At 40.5% G+C, this 8,311-nt stretch overlaps 1 protein-coding gene across 3 annotated transcripts in view; it reads right to left on the reverse strand.

Moving 5' to 3' along the window:
- slc4a3 (solute carrier family 4 member 3) overlaps window positions 1-8,027 on the reverse strand; it is a 122,120-nt gene extending 114,093 nt beyond the window's left edge. For 2 of the 3 annotated variants that reach the window (XR_001323203.2, XM_014164421.2), the window contains exon 1: window positions 7,709-8,027. The gene's annotated coding sequence lies outside the window, so the exon portion shown is untranslated. The remainder of the gene's footprint in view (window positions 1-7,708) is intronic. The other variant, XM_045704527.1, reaches the window with a different exon arrangement.
- Between the last annotated feature and the right edge of the window lie 284 nt (window positions 8,028-8,311).

Consider the following 8,311-nt stretch of genomic DNA (forward strand, 5'->3'; position numbering starts at 1 on the left):
GAGAAGAAAGTAAAAGTGCAATATGTGCCAGGTAAGAAAGCTAACGTTTAAGTTCCTTGCTCAGAACATGGGAACATATGAAAGCTGGTGGTTCCTTTTAACATGAGTCTTCAATATTCCCAGGTAAGAAGTTTTAGGTTGTAGTTATTATAGGAATTATAGGACTATTTCTCTCTATACGATTTGTATTTCATATACCTTTGACTATTGGATGTTCTTATAGGCACTTTAGTATTGCCAGTGTAACAGTATAGCTTCCGTCCCTCTCCTCGCTCCTACCTGGGCTCGAACCAGGAACACATCGACAACAGCCACCCTCGAAGCAGCGTTACCCATGCAGAGCAAGGGGAACAACTACTCCAAGTCTCAGAGCGAGTGACGTTTGAAACGCTATTAGCGCGCACCCCGCTAACTAGCTAGCCATTTCACATCAGTTACACCAGCCTAATCTTGGGAGTTGATAGGCTTGACGGGGTGGGTATAATTTGTGGAACTTTCCAACAGGAATCTGTTCCAAAAAACGTAAAGTAAAAGGTTGCCAACCAACAACGCATACAAAGTAGCAACACATACAAACCTAGCTAACTAGCTGCAGAATAGGCATAATCTCACCACGTAGCTTATTCTTAATGTTTGTCCATAGGCAACCAGAGTGAGGACAGACATTTTTCGGAATAAACGTGATGAGTGAAAAACGCAATGAAATAGACCACTCCCTACCCGGTATCTTATTCTGCTGCTATACAACTTTGTATGCGTTGTTTTTTGGCAACCTTGTTATTTACAAAGTTTTTGGAATAGATTCCTGTTGGAACGTTCCACAAATTATATTAAATTATAGTTGATAGGCTTGAAGTCATAAACAGTGCAATGCTTGAAGCACAACGAAGAGCTGTTGGAAAAACGCACGAAAGTGCTGTTTGAATGAATGCTTACGAGCCTGCTGGTGCCTACCACCGCTCAGTCAGACTGCTCTATCAAATCATAGACTTAATTATAATATAATAAACACACAGAAATACGAGCCTTAGGTCATTAATATGGTCGAATCCGGAAACTATCATCTCGTTTTTTCTTTCAGTGAAATACGGAACCGTTCTGTATTTTATCTAACGGGTGGCATCCCTAAGTCTAAATATTCCTGTTACATTGCACAACTTTCAATGTTATGTCATAATTACGTAAAATTCTGGCAAATTAGTTCGCAACGAGCCAGGCGGCCCAAACTGTTGCATATACCCTGACTCTGCGTGCAATGAACGCTAGAGATGTGACACAATTTCATATTAGCAGGCAATATGAATTAAATATGCAGGTTTAAAAATATATACTTGTGTATTGATTTTAAAGAAAGGCATTGATGTTTATGGTTAGGTACATTGGTGCAACGACAGTGCTTTTTTCGCAAATGCGCTTGTTAAATCAACACCCGTTTGTCGAAGTAGTCTGTGATTCAATGAGAAATTAACAGGCACCGCAACGATTATATGCAACGCAGGACACGTTAGATAAACTAGTAACATATTCAACCATGTGTAGTTAACTAGTGATTATGTTAAGATTGATAGTTTTTTATAAGATAAGTTTAATGCTAGCTAGCAACTTACCTTGGCTTCTTGCTGCCCTCGCGTAATAGGTAGTCAGCCTGCCATGCAGGCTCCTCGTGGAGTGCAATGTAAGGCAGGTGGTTAGAGCATTGGACTAGTAACCAGAAGGTTGCAAAAACGAATCCCCGAATCCCCCCTGAACTTGGCAGTTAACCCCCGTTCCTAGGCCGTCATTGAAAATAAGAATGTGTTCTTAATCTGACTTGCCTAGTTAAACACAGGTGTAAATAATAATAATAATAATACAACAACAAAAAATAGCGGCAAATCGGTGGCCAAAAATACCGATTACCGATTGTTATGAAAACTTGAAATTGGCCCTAATTAATCGCCCATTCCGATTAATCGGTCGACCTCTAATAAACATATCCACATCCTATTTTTCTAGGCGTTTCTAATGTCCAGTCCAAATGAACTATTTTGTGACGGATGAGCTGATGTGCATTCTGTCATTTTAAAAGACATGCTTCAGAACTTTGCCAACTACAAAGCATTTCTTAAACTTCCCACTTTGGGCTGGATGTGTCAATGTGTAGTTCATACATGCATAATCTATAAGCAGAATTACTGTCTTGACTAAATTAGCCATGAAATCCTTAGTTTGAAAGTGACTGTTTTTCTGGAAGCTGTGCTGCACCATTTTCCTTACATTTCCCCCATGCGGGCCATTCCCCTAACAATTTGAGTTCAACCAATGAGCTTCAGACCCTCACCATATGAGTGACAGGTAGAAAGAGGCACATCAAGCACACACAACAGAGCAAGTGAGAGAGAGCAATGACGAGGTGCACATATCTTCACATATGTGACGTAGTACGCCATTTTCAAGGACCACTTTTGGCTTGAGTGTTACATTCAGAACTACTGGCTAAAAAGTATATAAAAGTCCAGGAGAATCTCTTTAACTACAGAAATATACATTAGGCCTTTCCTATAGACCTGCGTAAAAAGGAAACCAAACAATGCCGTTCTAAAAATGTAAAATGTTTTGGTTTATATCAGTGGTTATTCGGCTTATCTCGATCGGTCACTGGAGTTGATACCCACTTTTTTACCACTACATCACTGACATTAGGTGTATTTAAGCAATATAAGACCTTATTTCCTAAATATAATTCTATAATTGCGATACTGTTTAATCTGCATGAATTTTTAATGATAAGCATACTGAATTGAAATTGAGACCTCATAATACAGGTGCCATGTGGTTTTCAACAACAGGACACTGCCCATCTCCCATTCTGCAAAATCAATAGGCTTCTAGGATTAAGTCATGCACTTGGTATGTCAATTTAGCCTCTGCTATCATAGCCTGGTCTCAAAGACTAGATGTAATATAGTAAACGTTGATCTGTCACACTCATATGTTATGTTTGGTATGGTTACATAAAACAGAAGGTTACTTAAGACAAAAACGAAATGAGTGGTTGTCGGGGGGATGGGTAGGGGTACAATGCAAAAAAATGATTGAATCTCATCATGGACCACTTTAGCATTTCAGCTAATTAGCAACTACTTACTAGTTTTTACCCAGCTATCACATAATGTTCTGAGAGTCATATGTTTCTTAGAGCTTGGTGAGAGCGTGGTTGTCCAATGGTTATTTTGCATACAGTGCATTCGTATACAGGTCCCTTTATTTTCTCAACAAAAATAAAATGTTTCAGCCTAATTCTAAAATGATTTAAATAAAAAATGCTCCTCATCAATCTACACACAATACCCCATAATGACAAAGCAAAAACTGGTTTTTATATATTTTTTGCACATTTGCTAAAAAAAAAAAAAAACTGAACTGTGACATTTACGTAAGCATACAGACCCTTTACTCAGTACTTTGTTGAAGCACCTGTGGCAGCAATAACAGCCTTGTGTTTTCTTGGGTATGATGCTACAAGCTTGGCACACCTATATTTGGGGAGTTTTCCCATTCTTCTCTGCAGATCCTCTCAGTCACTGTCAGGTTGGATTGAGAGCTTCGCTGCACAGCTATTTTCAGGTCTCTCCAGAGATGTTCGACCAGGTTCAAGTCCAGGCTCTGGCTGGTCCACTCAAGGACATTTAGAGACTTGTCCCGAAGCCACTCCTACGTTGTCTTGGCTGTGTGCTTACGGTCGTTGTCCTGTTGGAAGGTGAATCTTCGTCCCAGTCTGAAGTCCTGACCGCTCTGGAGCAGTTTTTCATCATGGATCTCTCTGTACTTTGCTTTGTTCATCTTTCCCTCGAACCTGACTAGTCGCCAAGTCCCTGCTACTGAAAAACATCCTGACAGCATGACGTTGCAACCACCATGCTACACTGTAGGGATGGTGCCAGGTTTCCTCCAGACGTGACGCTTAGCATTCAGGCTCAAGAGTTCAATCTTGATTTCTTCAGATCAGAAACTTTTTCTCATGGTCTGAGAGTCCTTTAGGTGCCTTTTGGCAAACTACATGTGTGCTATCATGTGCCTTTTACTGAGGAGTGGCTTCTGTCTGGCCACTCTACCATAAAGGCCTGATTGGTGGAGTGTTGCAGAGATGGTTGTCCTTCTGGAAGGTTCTCACATCTCCACAGAGGAACTCTGGAGCTCTGTCAGAATGACCATCAGGTTCTCGGTCACCTCCCTGACCAAGGCCCCTCTCCCCTGATTGCTCAGTTTGGCTGGGTGGCCAGCTCTAAGAAGAGTCTTGATGGTTCCAAACTTTTTCCATTTAAAAATGATGGAGGCCACTGTGTTTTTGGGGACCTTCAATGCTGCAGAAATGTTTTGGTACCCTTCCCCAGATCTCTGCCTCAACACAATGCTGTCTCGGTGCTCTATGGACAATTCCTTCGACCTCATGGCTTGGTTTTTGCTCTGACATGCACTGTCAACTGTGGGACCTTATATAGACAGGTGTGTGCCTTTCCAAATCATGTCCAATCAATTGAATTTACCATAAGTGGACTCCAATCAAGTTGTAGAAACATCAAGGATGATCAATGGAAACTGGATGCACCTGAGCTCAATTTTGATTCTCATAGCAAAGGGTCTGAATACTTATGTAAATAAGGTATCCGTTTTTTTATACATTTGCTATCTTTTCTAAAAACCTGTTTTCCCTTTGTCATTATGGGGTATTGTGCATAGATTGATGAGGGGGAAAAAAACGATTTAATCAATTTTAGAATAATGCTGTAATGTAACAATGTGGAAAAAAATTCAAGCGGTCTGAATACTTTCCAAATGCACTGTACAACCTTCCCACAAGTTCTAGGAATGGTGCAGGATACCCAGCTAGCACATAACATTCTGAGAATGTGTTTCTTAGGTGTGAATTTCAGTACTTCAGCATAATGTTTTCTACAGGTTTCCTCATGGTTCTATTTAAAGTCATGTTTTTAGAACATTAACAAAGCTTTCACTTCTGTTCTCAGAAAGTAAAAAAAAGTGTTCAGTTTTACCGGTCAGAAAACGTATGGCTTCCTTCCCAGAACCAATGGGAAACCAACAACGTACACTACCGTTCAAAAGTTTGGGGTCACTTAGAAATGTCCTTGTTTTTTAAAGAAAAGCTATTTTTTGGTCCATTAAAATAACATCAAATTGATCAGAAATACAGTGTAGTCATTGTTAATGTTGTAAACGACTATTGTAGCTGGAAATGGCTGATTTGTAATGGAATATCTACAGAGGCCCATTACCAGCAACCATCACTCCTGTCTTCCAATGGCATGTTGTGTTAGCTAATCCAAGACTATCATTTTAAAAGGCTAATTGATCATTAGAAAACCCTTTTGAAATTATGTTAGCAGAGCTGAAAACAGTTGTTTTGATTAAAGAAGAAATAAAACTGGCCTTCTTTAGACTAGTTGAGTATCTGGAGCATAAGCATTTGTGGGTTCAATTACAGGCTCAAAATGGCCAGAAACAAAGAACTTTCTTCTGAAACTTGTCAGTCTATTCTTGTTCTGAGAAATTAAGGCTATTCCATGTGAGAAATTGCCAAGAAACTGAAGATCTCGTACAACACTGTGTACCTTTTCAGAACAGCGCAAACTGGCTCTAACCAGAATAGAAAGAGGAGTGGGAGGCCCAGGTGCATAACTGAGCAAGAGGACAAGTACATTAGAGTGTCTAGTTTGAGAAACAGGCGGCCACACAAGTCCTCAACTGGCAGCTTCATTAAATAGTACCTTACAAATCACCAGTCTCAACTTCAACAGTGAAGAGGCGACTCCAGGATACTGGCCTTCTAGGCCGAGTTGCAAAGAAAAAGCCATATCTCAGACTGGCCAATAAAAAGAATGGAAAAAAGTGTTATGGACAGAAATCTAAGTTTGAGGTGTTCGGATAACATAGAAGAACATTAGTGAGACGCAGAAAAAATAAAGATGCTGGAGGAGTGCTTGACTCCATCTGTTCAGCACGATGGAGGCAATGTGATGGTCTGGGGGTGCTTTGGTGGTGGTAAAGTGGGAGATTTGTAAAGGGTAAAAGGGATCATGAAGGAAGATTATCACTGCATTTTGCAACGCCATGCCATACCATTTGGACGGTGCTTAATTGGTGCCAATTTCCTCCAACAACAGGACAATGACCCAAAGCACAGCTCCAAACTATACAATAACTATTTAGGGAAGAAGCAGTCAGTGGCCAGCACAGTCACCAGATCTCAACCCTATTGAGCTGTTGTGGGAGCAGCTTGACCGTCTGGTACGTATGAAGTGCCCATGAAGCCAATCCAACTTGTGGGAGGTGCTTCAGGAAGCATGGGGTGAAATCTCTTCAGATTACCCTCAACAAATGGACAACTAGGATGCCAAAGGTTTTCAAGGCTGTAATTGCTGCAAATGGAGGATTCTTTGACGAAAGCAAGTTTGAAGGACACAATTATTTCAATAAAAAAATCATTATTTATAACCTTGTCAACGTCTTGCCTATATTTCCAATTCATTTTCCAACTCATTTCATGTATATTTTCATGGAAAACAAGGACATTTCTAAGTGACCCCAAACTTTTGAATGGTAGCGTACATTCCCACAACTTCCAAGGAACCAAATGTGCTAGCTGTTTAGCTACTTTACAACAACTTAGCACGTTAGTTAATACTTCCTCTAACCATGACTTTAAACCTTTTAACCTAACTCTTAACCCTAACTCTAACCTTAACCCCTAGCCACCTAGCTAACGTTAGCCACCTAGTCACTAGCAATTGTTAGCCACAACAAATTGGAATTTGTAACATCATGTCATACGTATTTCAAATTCGTAACGTATTGTACAAAGAGCATTTCGTTACCATATCATATGAATTGTAATTTGTAACATATGCGAAATGGATGATGGACATCCATGCATTTTTTAGAATACAAAATGTAACATATCACACTAAATGGATAGAGATAGATTAACATTCACTGTGTTACGTCTACCCCTGAGTCCAGGTTGACAATCCTAACATCAATTTCATGGTTTGCCAGGAGACAAAATAGAAGAGTGAAGGGTGCATTGAATGAATAGTTTGGGCATTGGGGGAATAATTCATGCATTTTGTATTGACTGAAATATCACCGTACACGTTTACACCATCACTGCAAGTAAAACACTACTACCTTAACCTACTTTCAAGTCATTTGTGAATTCGCCCAATAATAAAGCTGATAGGATGCGCTTTCATCCAACAATTCAGTCCTTTGTTCTATGCGACCGAATATCATACTGGCTACATATTGACTCAGTGGCCTAAGTAGGCTAAGCACAATTGAAAACTATTGACACAAATAAAGCCATCAAATTCAGCGATACGCCGCCTCCGCAGCAACCTATATTTCAGCTACATCGATACCGTGAGCATCTTGCGATACACAGCGCTACCACGCGTCCTGTATGGATAACCTGCATGGACCCTTTGATGTGCATTTGAACGCTGCATGTTATCAAGTCCTTTGTCTCTGCTTTATATTAAACACAAATAGGCTACTTTGTTGACTGGATAATGTGGTTAATGGCAGCTTGAAAGAGGAGACTCCAGAGGCTAGAACGGCTAGAGCTCTTTATTGTGCTTTCCGAATAACATTGCAACATTGTATGATATTATTGGTCAGAACCTTTTTCCTATCTGGATTGAACTCTTACCTGTGCGTTTGGAGAGCTGTCTAGGTGGAATCGGTAGCAAAGGCTTGCAGTCAAATTGCGCAGCAGTCGCGATGATGCTTCATAGAGGAAACGCGCTGCGATACAGCCAGCTGCGTGATGCTTCAACCACGTGATGCAGTGAAGCAACCTCACTCAAGCATCCAGATGTTGCCTGGCTACACAGACTCCTTGCTCCAGCTAAACGCTACGCCACGCCCACGGGTTTTAGTTATTTCTTTGCAATGAGTCTCTGAGTCTGATCTTCACTAGTTACCACCGCCACAAATTCATAATTATTATTAACCTTTAACCCTAATTTAAGCGACAACCAATGCGTCTGGATCTGAGTACTTCCCTGACCCTTCACCTAATGCAAAAATATTTGGGGTCGTCTGACTGGTCCAAAAACTGATGGGTTGAGCCAGAACAGACATGGGTAAAGCCCAGTTTTAAAATTCATCGTTGGCTTTGATACTCTGATTGGTTAGAGACGATCCAATCGCTGACGACTTTGTTTTGTACAATGCCCATCACCACAAATGACTTCAATGATGTATATAGTGAACGAATTTAGTGTGTCACCAGGCTAATCCAGATGAGCAT

The sequence above is a fragment of the Salmo salar genome, chromosome ssa21 (genome assembly GCF_905237065.1).
Source record: "Salmo salar chromosome ssa21, Ssal_v3.1, whole genome shotgun sequence".
NCBI classification, from domain to species: domain Eukaryota; kingdom Metazoa; phylum Chordata; class Actinopteri; order Salmoniformes; family Salmonidae; genus Salmo; species Salmo salar.